General features: G+C 35.7%; 1 protein-coding gene across 1 annotated transcript in view; it reads left to right on the plus strand.

The window, feature by feature from the left end:
- Positions 1-1702: 1702 nt before the first annotated feature.
- The window catches only part of LOC311445746 (uncharacterized protein), a 72036-nt gene continuing 58965 nt past the window's right edge, over positions 1703-14773 (plus strand). Inside the window, exons 1-2 of the mRNA XM_084538146.1 lie at positions 1703-2048; positions 6573-6701. The gene's annotated coding sequence lies outside the window, so the exon portion shown is untranslated. The remainder of the gene's footprint in view (positions 2049-6572; positions 6702-14773) is intronic.

Here is a 14773-nt window from a genome sequence, read left to right on the forward strand (position 1 = left end):
TGTAATTATATTATTGTTGACTCATAATTTCATTTGAAATGCTTTCGTATAGCCAACAAAGCCCACTTACATCTACTTATACATATCTTTTCCCACATTTACAGAAAAGATACATATATATCTTTACAGAAGAGTAGAAAAGGGAAGAGGAAGTTAAACTTGTCACTTTAATTTTAGATCTGAGTAACAATATAAATATATATTCTCATATATTTATAGTTAATTTTTACATCTTTCTGTGAAATCATTCTTCCATATGCCTGCCACTGTTTCATGGTATCTAGATCTTTCTCAGGTTTTTATTTCACTGTAGGATCAATTATATTTAGTTGGTGTTGGAAATTTTTAACTTTATTTTTGCCCTGTCACATATTTTGTTTCTTCTGTATTCCTTCTGTTTCAGAGGAGTCTTTCTGTTTTAGTACATATGACATGATTTTTCTATCTTTTTTTTTTTTTTTGTAATGGAGTTCATAATTTCATAACTTTGGATTGAAACAAAACAAGCACAGTGCTTACCATTTTCTGTTCTACAGACAATTCTGCATGGTTCAGGTCTCCTTTGGAAACAGTAAAACAAACTCTTTCCAGGAAATTCAGTAGAGCAGTTTGCCTCAACTAAAGGAAGTGCAGCAGCTTGAATTAGTACTAAAGCTAAAGCAAAACAGAATTAGAATAGTTTCAGAAGTGGAATTTGGCAGGTTGGTTAAACTGGTAATTGAGCTTAAAGGTGAACTCTGAGGGGAAAAATAGTGCTCTTTACTGCTTATTTTTTAGAAGAAAAAAAAAACATAGAAAAAAAAAAACTCAACCTTTCTTTCATACCTTCTTTTTCTCTGCTCTCAGGTAACAGAATTACTTCTCACTACTTTCTTGGGGATAGCAGGAAAAATCCTTGGAGAACTTGTACCATGCTGGCTTATGAAGCTTCATAAAACTGTAATGTGAGCATTGAAATTCTGGTCAGTGGCAATCTTAAACTATTATTCTGCAAATGTGTTGCTATAGGTAGGTAGTCAGACCCACTGTTCTGCTGTCTGTGACCCATGCTGGGTTTACTCAGATAAGAAATGGTGATGTTATTCAGGTGGCTTGACCAATCATCACCCCCTACGCAAAAGTTACCACCACTGACCTGAGGGTTCTGAGCACTCTTGCTTTATTTTAATGCCAAGGATAACAGGTTATTGTAAAGTGCCCCTGCCCTTAGGAATGATTTCCTTATATATGATTCATTAGCATTATAATGCTAATTCCATATCTATTGACAGGTTATTTGAGTTACAGTCAGAGCACAGTATAATTTTTGTGTGACTATTAACTACAATATGCAGTGGATGCAATACAAAAAATTCTGAGAATACTTTGCAGGACTATGCTCCTTTAGCATTCTCTCTGCTTAAAATGATCTGAACAATCCATGTTTACTGCCATGGATACTCACAGAAAGAAAATTTTACGTTGCTGTGCCTAGGGGTATTACTGGATATTTTATGCACTTTTTCTGTAACAAGGAAGACTCTTTCATATGCACTTAGTTTGAATAAAATGGAAAAAAAAAAAAAAAAAAAAGTAATTATCAAATGAACTCCTTCCACCAAAATCTTAGCTGTAAGAAATTTAGTAGTATCTGTACTTCAGAAAAAGTATTATTGACCTGGAGTGTGTAAATGTTGCCTGCTGAAATGTGTGTTCCTTGGTGTCCTGGTTTCAGTTAGAACAGAATTAATTTTCTTCCTAGTAGCTGGTGGAATGCTGTGTTTTGGCTTAGGATGAGAAGAGTGCTGATAACACCCCGATGTTTTAATTGTTGCAGAGCAGTGCTTATACCAAGCCAAGGACATCTCAGCCTTTCGCTCTGTCCTGCCAACAGGCAGGCTGGGGGTGCAGTAAGAGCTGGGAGGGGACAGACCCAGGACAGGTGACCCAAACTAGCCAAAGGGGTATTCCATACCATCTGACGTCATGCTAAACAATATATAGGGGTGGCTAGCCGGGGGGAGGGGGCCGGACTGCTCGGGGTTAGGCTGGGCATCGGTCAGCGGGTGGTGAGCAATTGCATTGTGCATCACTTGTTTGTACATATTATTATTACTTTCCTATTATCACCATTGTATTATTATTATTATTATTATTATTATTGTTATTGTTATTGTTATTGTTATTGTTATTGTTATTATTATTTTGTTATTATTATTTTCCTGTCTTATTAAACTGTCTTTATCTCAACTCACGGGCTTCACTTTCCATTTCTCTCCCCCGTCCCAGAGAGGGAGGGGGGAGGGTGAGCGAACGGCTGCGTGGTGTTTAGCTGCCGGCCGGGTTAAACCACGACACTTGGTTTTGGATATGGGTATTTCATAAGATCCCCAATACCTGTGAGGCTCACACAGTAGTCCATGATTTATAGTTTTAAATGCTACTTTTGTCACAGGCTATTGATTCAGCAAGACAATCAAAAGTTACAGCATGTGCATAAAGAAAGGTCAGTTTTACTCTAATTTTACTATTGCTCACTGTCACTCTGGAAACTGTTCATGGTGGAGGCCTTCAGGTGCTAATAGAAGAGAGAAGAGGCAATTTTAGTATCTTGTGGGTCACCTCCTTTATGGTGATCTTTACTTGAACTCATAGATTTTCACGTTCAAAATAAATAGCTTTTTTCATAGAAGGCTGCACAGGCATGCAGAAATGTCAGCAGTTTTGCTGTGGCTTTTCCTGTCCATGTTGGTTCCATACATTATGAGGAAGAAAACCTGTTGAATTACCTATGAATATAAATATTTGTGGGAATAACTCCCTAACGGAGCTATCCTGTTCCTGGTGCCAGGGCTGTGAGGGCACAAATGAGCCTGATTGCTCTTTCCTAGGCACCCAGAGTTCCCCAACCTACCCACGGCCCAGGACCCTATGTGAGCTGCTGCCCCAGGCCAGGCTGAAGCAGGGCCACTCTGTAGTTTCTCATAGCCCTGCCATGGACACTGCTGAGCTAGGCCCACCTGCAGGCCCATGTCCTGGCCTTGGCTTGTCCTGTTTCTCAGGGATGTGCCTGAAGCTCAGTTCTGGCACTATCCCAGAGCTGTGCCCCTGGCTGGAGTGGTTGAATGGGCCCTGGCTGCCTGGCCCTGCCCAGATGGCCCTATGGGGTGTCCCCACAGCGCTGAGTCCCAGGGAAGTCCCTGGGCCCTGTTGTGTCTTGACAGCTGGGTATTGCCATCATCACACCTACCCACATAAAACAAGCTTACATAGTATATTTATTTTAACAGTGCCAAAGTCTGTTTGCTGCCTCTGAGGGCATGTGGTGTTGCTGAGGTTTATACATTTCAGCTGCCTCAGCTGAAAGGCGGTAGCTGTGCCAAAGTGTCATTTGGGAATATTACTTCTTGTTTCTGCTTTCACCAAACCATGTGGTGCAGTTGTCTGGAAGAGTGCTATATATCTCAGACCTAAACTGCATCATTAAACATAATACAGTGAAATTTTATTATTATTATTATTATTATTATTATTAGGCATTAATATCAATGTTATGGTCTAGTTCTTGCTAGATATTAGAGCTGGGTGCTCCTGAATAAGACAATTAAAAAACAAACAAACAAACAGAAATACACTATCAGTGAATAGTACAAATAGTGAATCACACACAGTGATGTCCCTTCAACTTGAGAGGAAATCAACTGGTGAGTTCTCTGGTAATGGTTTTAAAAGGGAATTATGAGCTGAAGCTTATAACTATCTTTTAAGTGCAATAAAACTAACAAAAATAGGGTGGAAGAGAGAAACTTTTATTTCTCTCAGGCAAACTTCACTGGCTGATGACTGCAATTGGCTACTGGTCTCCCAGCATGCTTTGTTTGTGTTCAGGCAGATCTATGAACAGGCCAATTTGTCTTTAGCTACAGGTTTTTTCTTTATTTTGAATCCTCAGGTGCATTACTTTCTTATATCTTCAATTACTTCTATCATAATCTTCTTGGAAAATGAAATACAAGAGAAGGAATCAGAGAAAGCAAGATAGACAGAAGGAGACATGTCAGGACAGATTTATAGGTAACACAGTAGTGTCTCTGTGTTGGAAGTTCTAGTGACTATTTCTGTGAGAAATCTATCCTACACGCTGAAAAGGAAATGTCAGAAGTACTAGACAGGGAAATCCTGCTTTTTAGACACTTGAAACAAAACAAAACCTTCCTGTAGTGTTGCTGTTCAAGATGTCCTGCTTTTCCTTTCTGTCTAAAAAAGACTCTCCTTTAAAAGGCACTGGTAACTCTAGCCCTCCTCTTCCATGTGATAGTTCAGGAAAGTCCTATAAACCGTTGGTAGGCTCTTGGCAATTATGTGATTAAAATGCAATTAGTATTTGGGAATTGGAAAGAAAGGCTGTCATCTGATATGTCAGCCTTCATCTGTAAAAAAGCATTGTGATGCTTGATTTGATGATCATCTTACTTGACATTTTGACTCAACAGGTAAAGATTAAAGACAGATGTCTGTTCAGGCACAGAAAAAAAATGTTGTTAGAATATATTAGAGAAGTTTAGTACTCTGTCGTAGTTCTTAATGAGTTTGTTTAGCACATTATGGACATTGCTAATCTCCAGCCTGTTCTCAGTGAAACAGGATAGGAGATTCTTCCTGTCTTTCAAAGATGAGAAAAGCTGCAAATTTTATTTTTACTATAACATATGAAATCAGCAAACAGAATCACAAGGCACCAATATGCAATATCTGTTGTGATTCTTGGCAATTTGTCAATGCTAAAAGGATGAAGTAGGGAGAAACATTAGACATCACATGGACATATTTGAAAATTACTGCAGTCATTATGTGAGTGTTCTTGCTCTTTTAGTGCAAAATCACAGGATTAAAAGGTGAGATCTAAGAGCCTACCAAGTCAGGCATTTGACAAGTGAGATACTCTACCAATATGCTACAGCCTAAATATAAAGCTAATATGATTAACATACATATAGCTTTTCTGGAGACATGTAGATATTTTAATGCTTTTACAAAAGCCTCTGATCATGTATAATTATGCTGATTAGTAGGATATGCTAACTGGTCACAAAAGCATTACTAAAGCTCTAAAGCCCAAGAAAGTTAGGCCTTGCATATTATAGGTGTTCATACACTTTCTGCTTGGCTTTTACTTCCAATCTCTTTTCACTTTTTAATTTAATAGGAGGGAGGAAAATGGGAGCTGTCATTAATAGGAACATGCTTAGTGTGAGGGTATACTTTTCATATACTTGCATGAATGAGGTAGGTTACAATTGGAAATACGATGAGCTGCCTCTGGGAGGAGACTGTTTTATCCTGAGCTTAGTTGACCTGTTAAACAGGCTGGATTATTACCACCTATTATACTGTGTGAGGTTTGAAAACTTATTTTCCAAAGCAGATTGCTTCTGATACAGCCAATATTTTATGCCACAATTTTGTAGCAACCTGGGAAAATTCAACAGCAAAGGTGATAATAAGTCTTCAGTTACAATCTTGGTATTTCGCATCCTTGCAACAGGAAAAACAAACAGACAAAAACATCTCTTTCTCTCATTGAAAATATGTGGTTGGTTTATCTGACCCAAAATACAGAATGCATGTTTATATGTGTAGGAGCCAGGACAAAGTCCACTTGAGCTGGAAAGTAAGAAAGGCAAATAGATTTGCTTCCCCCAAAACTGTTTTCAGGAATGTGGGGACAAGAGCCTAAAACATTTCCTTTAGCTATCATTCAGCTATGGAGAGTCCTATATTTAGAAACTCCTGGAAATGTAGCTGTTTCCCTGAGCTGAAGTATGACCTGTTCATATAATTTTAAGCATTGCAGTGATTCCACAAAAAAAAAAAAAAATGACCTACTACGGTAGAATTTTAGGATTATTATTAGTGTTTTCTATACACACAGTCTGTAGAAGACAGGATGACTATAATAACTTTAAAATTTCTGCAACAGTAAATCTTTGCTTTTGTGAGGTTCCTAATGTAAATTTTAAAGTGTACAATAACCACGGAGCTATGATAATTTATATTAGTCAAGGGCTACTGCTTGGACAAAACTTGAAAGGAGGAAAAGAACACTTCTAGTAAATTGCCTTAATATTCCTGTCACAAATGTGCAAACTATTTATTAAAGAATGAAATAACAAATATGTAACAGAGATCTGAATTCTGCAAATTTTTATTTATTTATTTATTTATTTATTTATTTATTTTAAATACCACTGATTGCTTCCTTAAATTCAGGAAAATACTGTTGTGAATGAAGTTAAATGTGTATGTGTAAATCACTCTTTCAATCCAGTCATATGGATAGTAACTTATTAAAGATTGCAACTTATTAAAGGTTGCAACCTTTGATTCTCTCCTGATTTTACATTTACGTTATATGTTTGACAATAACACTGTAGGCTTCTGAATGAAATTATTAAAGACTGTAAAGTTTTGATCTAGATTTCTTTTCACTCTGAAATGCTCTGCAACATTAAGAAAACTAATCTTAACCCTCATGAGCTGTATTGTAAAAGTAAAATTTCTAATATTAATTTTAATTTCTTTGTGTTGAACAGATGAGTGACTGTATGAGAAGCATTCCTCATGGGGCGATTGGAGAGCTGATGCTGTTTAACATCTTCATCAGTTAGATCACTGACAGGATGGAGCATACTATCATCAAGTTCACAAGATACAAAATTAGTGTGAGTAGTCAGTACAATGCAAGACAAGGCTGCAATTCAGGGGAACTTTGACAAGCTTGGAGGAACAGGCTGACAGAAGCCTTATGATGATGACCAGCAAAGATAGATATTAATTAATAACTTGAATTATAACTATTTATGACATAATTATGTTATGAGATTCAATTCTCTATTGAATTTTATTGGAAATTCAATAGTTATATGTAGAAATTCCATCTCTCAGATGTTTATAAGGACAAACCTAGAGCTATGTAAGAACTTGACCTCTCTTTTGTAAAATTTTATATTTTTAGAAGATTTATAAAGATGAACATAAGATTTTTATTTTTTGTCTAAAATATAATCATGAACAATATGCAGCTTGCAGCTTGATTTACAAAACAAACAAACAAACAAAAAACACAACCAAACAAACAAAAACAGATTTACCAGACTTACTTGCTTTACAGATTTTCTAACTTTTTGAGTGAAGGGAAATGGCAGATGCACTGTAGTTCAATTTTAATAAAGCTTTCAGATCTCTTGCAAAATCTCACCCGCAGATCAATTTGTAAATACTGGAGTATGAATAGTGATAAATGGTTTGAAAAGGGGCTGTAGAACATTAAATGGAGATTTTTGATAAGCAGCAAATAATAAGGCACCAAGGTATATTCTAAAGGGCTACCCAGAAGACCTCCCAGGTCTACATATCTTCAGTAGTTCAGAGATAGAAGTCAGCAGCAAAGAGTGCAATGCTCAGATGAAATTTAATCATGATGGGCTGTGAAAGGTAAGGAGTTATATTGATTTGACAGTCTGAAGACAGAAACATAAAAGTTGATAATACAATTGAGCAGCAAATAAATAAATCAGGCTAAATTAATTTCAACATGCATGTTCATTTCACAGCTCAGGAAGGTAAGAAGAGTCTGCATATAGATGGCCTAATGCTATTCATGTGGAACATTGCCTAGAGGTCTGGACATTGCATTAACAGAGACATTGACAATTTGAAGGGCATTCAAAGAAAGACGACAACAATTAGGACAAGGTGACAGAAATTGAGTTATAATGAATGATTAGTGGATCTAAATATTTTTGTTTTCCTCAGTATCAGCTACAGAAAAATAGATTAATACAAATATTTGAACTGGAATCATAATCTTGAAATAAGAACTCCTTCAAAACCACAGAATTTTACAGTTAATTTATTGACTGAATTTTATGATTAACCTGTCTCTAGTCTTGAAGAGGTACGCATGACGGAGAAGAATTATTTGATTTGTTTCTCTCTCTCTCTCTCTCTCTCTCTCTTTTTTTTTTTTTTTCAAGCAAACTTTTTAATTTATATTTATGAACATAGGACTATGTGGATGCAAACAAAAAAAATACTAATATGAAGTGAATTAAAGGGAACTACAAATTGAATTATGTGGATTCAAAAGCGTAATCTTTGTTAGTTACAGTTGTGAGCACAAACAAATTGCTTAGAAATGTAGCAGGTGAAATCTTATTTTTAATTTACATAAGCAAACACTTTAGAAGATTGCCTCCACCAGATGTGTGAAGTTTAGTCTTCCCTAAGATTAAATAAAATGCAAATATAGCCAGCTTTCATCACTTTCAGTAAACATTAAAATTAAGATAGCAGGAGCAGAAAAAATAGAATATTTATATTTTTGAGGACCTTCATTTTCAACCTGAAGATGAGTATCACACCATAATGTGTCCTGCTTCAAAGGCTTTTAAGTATAAAGAAGTATGGTAACTCTCAAGTTTAACTGAAATATGTTTTCTCTTGAGGATTCAATCACCAGTTGATTTAATGTTGCCTATTTAATCATATTATAAACTACTTCAACAAGATGCTTGTGTAATTGCCTTCTTAGCAGAAAAGGATAAAAAGCATACCTTGCAATTTTGGTTGTGTTAAACAGAATATTACAGTCCTGTGAACACCAAAAGGTTTGTCAGCATTTCCTTTATCAATCCCTATGTTCAGAGATTAAAAATATGCCCATAAAAGTGTTGTACTAGATGAAAATTCCCATAGAAAGTCTCATTCTGGAAGCAAGCTTCCTCTACTCCACCTCCTCTCCATCCCGTTATTTCTCTTAATTTATTCTGCATTTTTATTTACTTATTTATTTCCAGTGGGCCAAATCCAGACTTGCCTGTCCATTTACTTGGACACTACCACATTCTTTGCTTGGTGGGTTCTGTTGTCATAGCTGTGCTGTTTCATCTTCACTTACTGCGATCAGGAAAGAAAATTGTCAGGTAAAGAAACAAAAACATTGCATTCATAAAAGGAGTAGTGTAAGATGATAGGGGAACGTGGATAGGCTAAGAGCTTTAATCTGGTTTCCTGAATCCAAAGTCCGTGCCCTTTCTCAAAAGATGGAGCTGTTGAAGCAATTTTTGCAATAAGTTATATCATGAAACTAACCTCTGCAGCCTGCAAGCCAATAGAACATATGGCCTACTGAATTTAATAGGAGTCTTGCAGCTGAAAAAACTACACAGAGCTTTGAAAATTTACCACTACATGCCTGACTTCTATTCATAAAAGAAAAGGTTAGAATTAAAATTAATTCTCCAGTATGCATATATCTGTAAGAATCCTTCAGTAATGCACAGTTTTTAAGTTAAAAGACTTTTAAGTCCAAAGTCTGCAAGCCAGCAAAGAAAACAATTGCTTACAAACCTGATGTCAGAAATCTACTCAGTAGCCAAAACCACCTGCTTTATATGCTGTGTGCTCTTTTTGCTTTAGACAAAGACAGTCCCACACTAAAAAGCTATAAACTCCAAAATGAAACAAAATGGTTATAGTCTGAGAAGGTCTGTGAAAACGCAAAGTGCACACGTGCTGTGCTGGAAAAGACACTTTGGCAATGGAAAAAAAACAATAGAGGAAAATTAGATTGGCTGTCAGTAGCTCTAAGTAATTATTGCAATAAATCCGTCGTTTGGGATGGTAAAATATAAATTCTGCAGTGGGTGATTAAACAAGCAGAGGACATCTACAAACAACATAAGGATTGTGGCCTTCCACACAGGCTGTGAAGGGTTCAGAAGAAGTGTTTCTATAAACCAAGGCTTTTTTCTCTCACCTTTCCCAACACAAAGGATGGCCTGCGTTTAACCCTACAGGTTTCAAATGTCTTACCACAGACATCACAGCTGTAAGGTAGTGCATTAATAAAGAAGGATTTTAAATACTCATGTCTTGGGTTATGTAGGGCATGGGTGCAGTTCTTGCTTTATCAGAAAATTACACAGAACTGTCCAACTGTCCATGGCATAAATAATAATTTTTGCATTTCAATGCTTTTTTTTTTTTTTTTTTTTCCTTTGCTTATAGAAGGTCCTTTTGAAAAGGCCTCAACTGAAAGTAAAAAGTAAATAAATGGTCTAATGAAGTTTATGAATTACTTCTTCAGAAGACAGCTTATTTAAACTAGTGGAAAGGCTGTGTCAGTAACTGCATTTAAGGATAAGCAGAATACAATCCAATTATTAGCCAAGGCAAGCACTTCATTATTCTGACTGCTCACTTCAGTTTTCAATTATTTTACATTTAAAATTAAAAGATGCCTAGTTTTACTCATCTATCCATGCTTATGACTTGGTGTGTAGAGAGGGAAAAGTGTGTTCTAAAGTCTGTGGGAGGCTGGTAGTCAAAGTTACTATTTGTATTAGCATTACCGAGAAACACAGATATAAATTTCTGCATGTTGAGATAATATGAGCTTAACAAGAGAGAGAGAGAGAATGGTATGTTTACTGAGCTCTGCATGTATTCTTCCTCAATTCATGTACCCCAGAGGATTTTGCTTCCATTTTGCAAGTATTTTTTTTTTTTTCCATTAAAAGCTTTTAAAAAATTTGATTTTGAAAAGCTAACACTTTCTTTTTGTTTGCCTGCTACTTAGTCACTTGGAATTTAATTTCCCAATATTGAATTTTCTCTCAAGGTACCATATCTTTCCTCTCCTCCTCATCCTAACCCTAAAGATTATTAGGTTTACATATTATTTTTTTGTTTGTTTTAGGGAAAGATATATAAAATATATATCAAGTGCTTTTCAACAATGCATATTGGAAACTAATCCCATTCTTCTGAGTGCTGTAAGAGGGATTTCAGCTGTGGATACTTTAATGTCTACTTTCCTATTAAACACTTCAAAAATGTATGTAAATGCGTATTATTTCTCCACCGTGAAATAGATTATTTTTCCAGATATTTTAAAACTGAGTGTACTGTCAATATATATTTTCCAGAGTTTTCCCTAAACCTAATTGGAACAGGAAATAAATCACCCACCAATTTATTTCTAAGTTAGAAATTTAATATTTGTAAGTTCTTTAGAGCAGGAAGCAAATTTTTGCATTTGTAACACCTTCTTGATTAGGGCCTTTGGGTATTATAGCAAGATAAATACAAAAAGATAATGTGAGGGATGACAGCATTTTGCTGGAGGCAGCTGCATATTATTGCTGTGGAAGGAGGATTTATGAAAAAGTGAAAGCATGTATGCATCCTGTTTTTTAAAATAAAGTTTTAGTAGTGAATTTTCAAGTGCATATTCATTAAAACCTAGCAAGTGCTAGAGTTATGCATATAGATTTTGTAAAGAGAGAATAAATTAATTGATTTGTTAGGTCCCTCTTTTCTCTTTGTTGTCTGCTTGAAAAGGTAGAGTCACAAGTTTGTAAGTACAAAGGAAAAAATGAAATGTTGCCTCCAGAGCTCTCATCAAAGACTTGCTCACACCAAATATTCTAATGAGAGGTAAATGAACAATGATTTAAAACATGATAAAAATTATGTGATGAACTAAGGACAGCATAAATCAATAATTGCACTCAAGCTCTGTAGAAATTATACCATCCTAGATTCTAGCAGGAGACAATTTGCTGCAGTATTTTGTGAACAGAGCTATCCTGTGGGATCAGACTGCAGAGGACATTTCAGTGGGAGGAAGAGAGCAGTAGGAAGAGCAGTATGATTCATGTTCAGCATCTCAAGTGGAGGATAGAGCACAAGGATTGAATAATGAAACAAAGACGAGATATTCAGCATGCCAGGAAGGTTTCTGTTAGAGAGCTGTTAGAATTATTTAAAAAGGTTAGTCTATGAATAAACATGCTTCATCAAGGTCTCTTACACATGCAAAGGGAGATGCTAATGAATAATAAAAGAGTAATGGGGACTGGTGAAGAAATTAATGTTAATCTTATCCAAAGCAGATACAAATTAATATTGGAGAAACATTTTTGTAATCACTTCTCAAGGCAAAAATTCAATTAATGTGACTGAATCAATATTTCAAATCTCAGTCCCTTGAAAGTATACTTGTCTCTCTTCATATCAGCATGCTCTCCTGTGTGATCAGCCTGTACTATTCAAGTCAATACTCAGGGAGACTTCTTAATGGTCTGTTTTTGAGAAATTTGGTCCAGTTCTATAGACTACAGTGCTGTATTTCAAGCTTGCCTCAGGGTATGTTTCTGTTAGGAAAGCTCAGTTTACATAGGGTAATTACTGTATAGAAAACAGATATTTGAGCCAAGCAATGTTTTGCCTTGAGCTTCAGGGATTTTACTTTTAATTTTTTTCCCCCCAAAGATTAGCTAGTATCCTCTCCTCAGACAGGATGACATGTCAGGATATATGACATTACACTTCAGATTATGTGAGGAAAACATCTTTTATAATAGTGAAATAAACCCCTAAAAAGAAAACAGGAAAACATAACACATAATAAAACAAAATGGAATAAAAGGTGACTCTTCAGAAGAAACAACTCTACTTGCCTCAGCTTACTGCAGCATGGGCATCTTTGTACATCTTTGATAGGCAATCTCCCTCTTTGCGTATAACTGAACAGCAAAGTTATCTTCACAAAGATCAAAGGAATTATGACCTTACTGGTTCGCTTCAAAAAATAATACAATGTATCACAAAATGATTCCTGCTTTCCATTATTTTGTCTTTTCTCTCTTCATTGGTAAAGCCACTAGATAAGTTTTTCAAGCAGTAAGTGATCTTTCTTGTATTCTATACAATATAAATGCCTGTCATATTTTGTTTAAGGTGTCAGAGAACTGGGAAGTTTATGAAACTAAATGGACTCCTCGAATAATAGTTTTGCAGCCCTGGTAGATTGTGTTGTTTATGCTGTGATGCCTTGACAGGTTTATACAATCAGAGGTTCTAAAGCCACCATCCCGTGATAGATTGGAACTGCTTGAAGCATGGTGCAGTTGAAAAATAGCCATGTGGACTCCTGTTTTCAAAACCAACTGGTGACCCGCTCAGAATCATCCTATTAAAACAACTGCACGGACAATCTCACTTCTGTACTTTTAATAGCTAGGATATCATTCCCATAATGAAAGAAACATGAAATGGTTTCCACTGCTGAATGAGTTCCCTGGAGATTCTGGGATTTGTCTCATTATTTAAAGCTTTTCCATCACCATTGCAATGCCTTTTCTCATCTTTGCTTCTCATCTGAGTGGAGAAATTTCTGTCAACAACTTTAGTCTGACTAAACTGGCATAACGCTGAAAGGAGAATATGCAGTAGATAAGATTACTTTTTTTTTTTTTTTTTTCCCATTTATGTAGAAAATTATACACAGTGTCCCTGCTTTAAAAAGGATTACTATACGATGTGGACAGTATTCTGCTCTCTCATTAGAAGAAACAGAATACAATTTTATTTCTCTAAATAAGTCTGGGTTAGGCAAGGAGATCAGTAATTTCAATGCTGCTGCATTCACAATTGAAAAGAAATCATCACTTGTGCATTCTTATCAGAAGCCTTAGGTAACTTCAGCGTTCAGTACTGATCAGAATAACTCCTTGCATTCTGCAACCTACCACATGCCTCAATAATTTTACATGCAGGAAGGAATAGCAAAATAATGAAAGAAAATATTATTAAAGTAGTGCTATTGAGAGGGAAACAAAAAGGAAAAAAAAAATAAAAAAAGAAAAGAAAAAAAAAAAAAAAGGTGAATCTGGGGACAAAGCTCCCCCAAATATGTCCTTAGTTTTCCTCTTTCTCTTTCTCCCTTTCTAACATAGTTTTTGATCAGCTTACAGGACAGGTATGATGAAGATTTTACTCCAGCATATTCTAGAGACTAGGAATTGATTTTGGAAACTGTTTCTGGAGATCTGCGGCTAACTGTAGCTGAGCCAAGAAGGATCCCCAGCTTCAGAAATAAACCATTACCAGTGAATTTCCTTTGCAAATGTCTAAACTAGACATCTATCTCATGCATCTTCTGCCCTTTCCAGATTTTTGTACTTTTGTGGAACTTAAGGTAGGTTTGAGGTTGTGGTTTTATGTCTATGGCAGGCTATGGCAATAGGGTTGTGTATTTTCCATCCATAGTAGAAACTAAAAGTTATTTTGGCAGACTCATTTTCCATGGACCACAACATAAATTAGGCAACTAAATTACATGCTCAACCACATGTCCCAGAAAAACAAAACAAAACAAACAAAAAAACACTTTAGTTTTCTACTGGATCTAGCCCTGACATCTCTGATTTATGGATTCAAGTGTAAACCCTGGATGATTTGCCTTGCCATGTAGTGAATGGAACAGAAAGGAAAACGGTTCCTTCCTATCCTGTAACCAGGAACAGGACATCAGTGCAGAAAAATAACAGTGTCATCAGTGCAGAGCAATAACAAAGGATCTACATAGATAGAAACGGAATGGGAAAGGAAATAAATAATATTATAATCCAAATATTTTTTTCCCATGTAAAGCAGCTGCAACCATTGGCCTTTAACAATTGCTGTAAAATTTAAAGGGAGTTCAAACTCTAACACATCAGAATCCAATATAACTAAAATTTATTGTGGTATTAAGGTATGCTACTCAGAAACACATTTTGAATTTTAATGTGTCTGCTTTTTCTTTTACTGAGAATGTTGCTGTATCTTTCACACCACAGCACTATTCTTCAAATGTTGTTATATATCATCTCATTGCATACTATACCCCCATTTGGATATTAAGGACAGTTAGCCCTAAGGCATTTCTATACCAATTATTATC

This window comes from Aythya ferina (genome assembly GCF_964211825.1).
Source record: "Aythya ferina genome assembly, chromosome: 1".
In the NCBI taxonomy this organism is placed as follows: domain Eukaryota; kingdom Metazoa; phylum Chordata; class Aves; order Anseriformes; family Anatidae; genus Aythya; species Aythya ferina.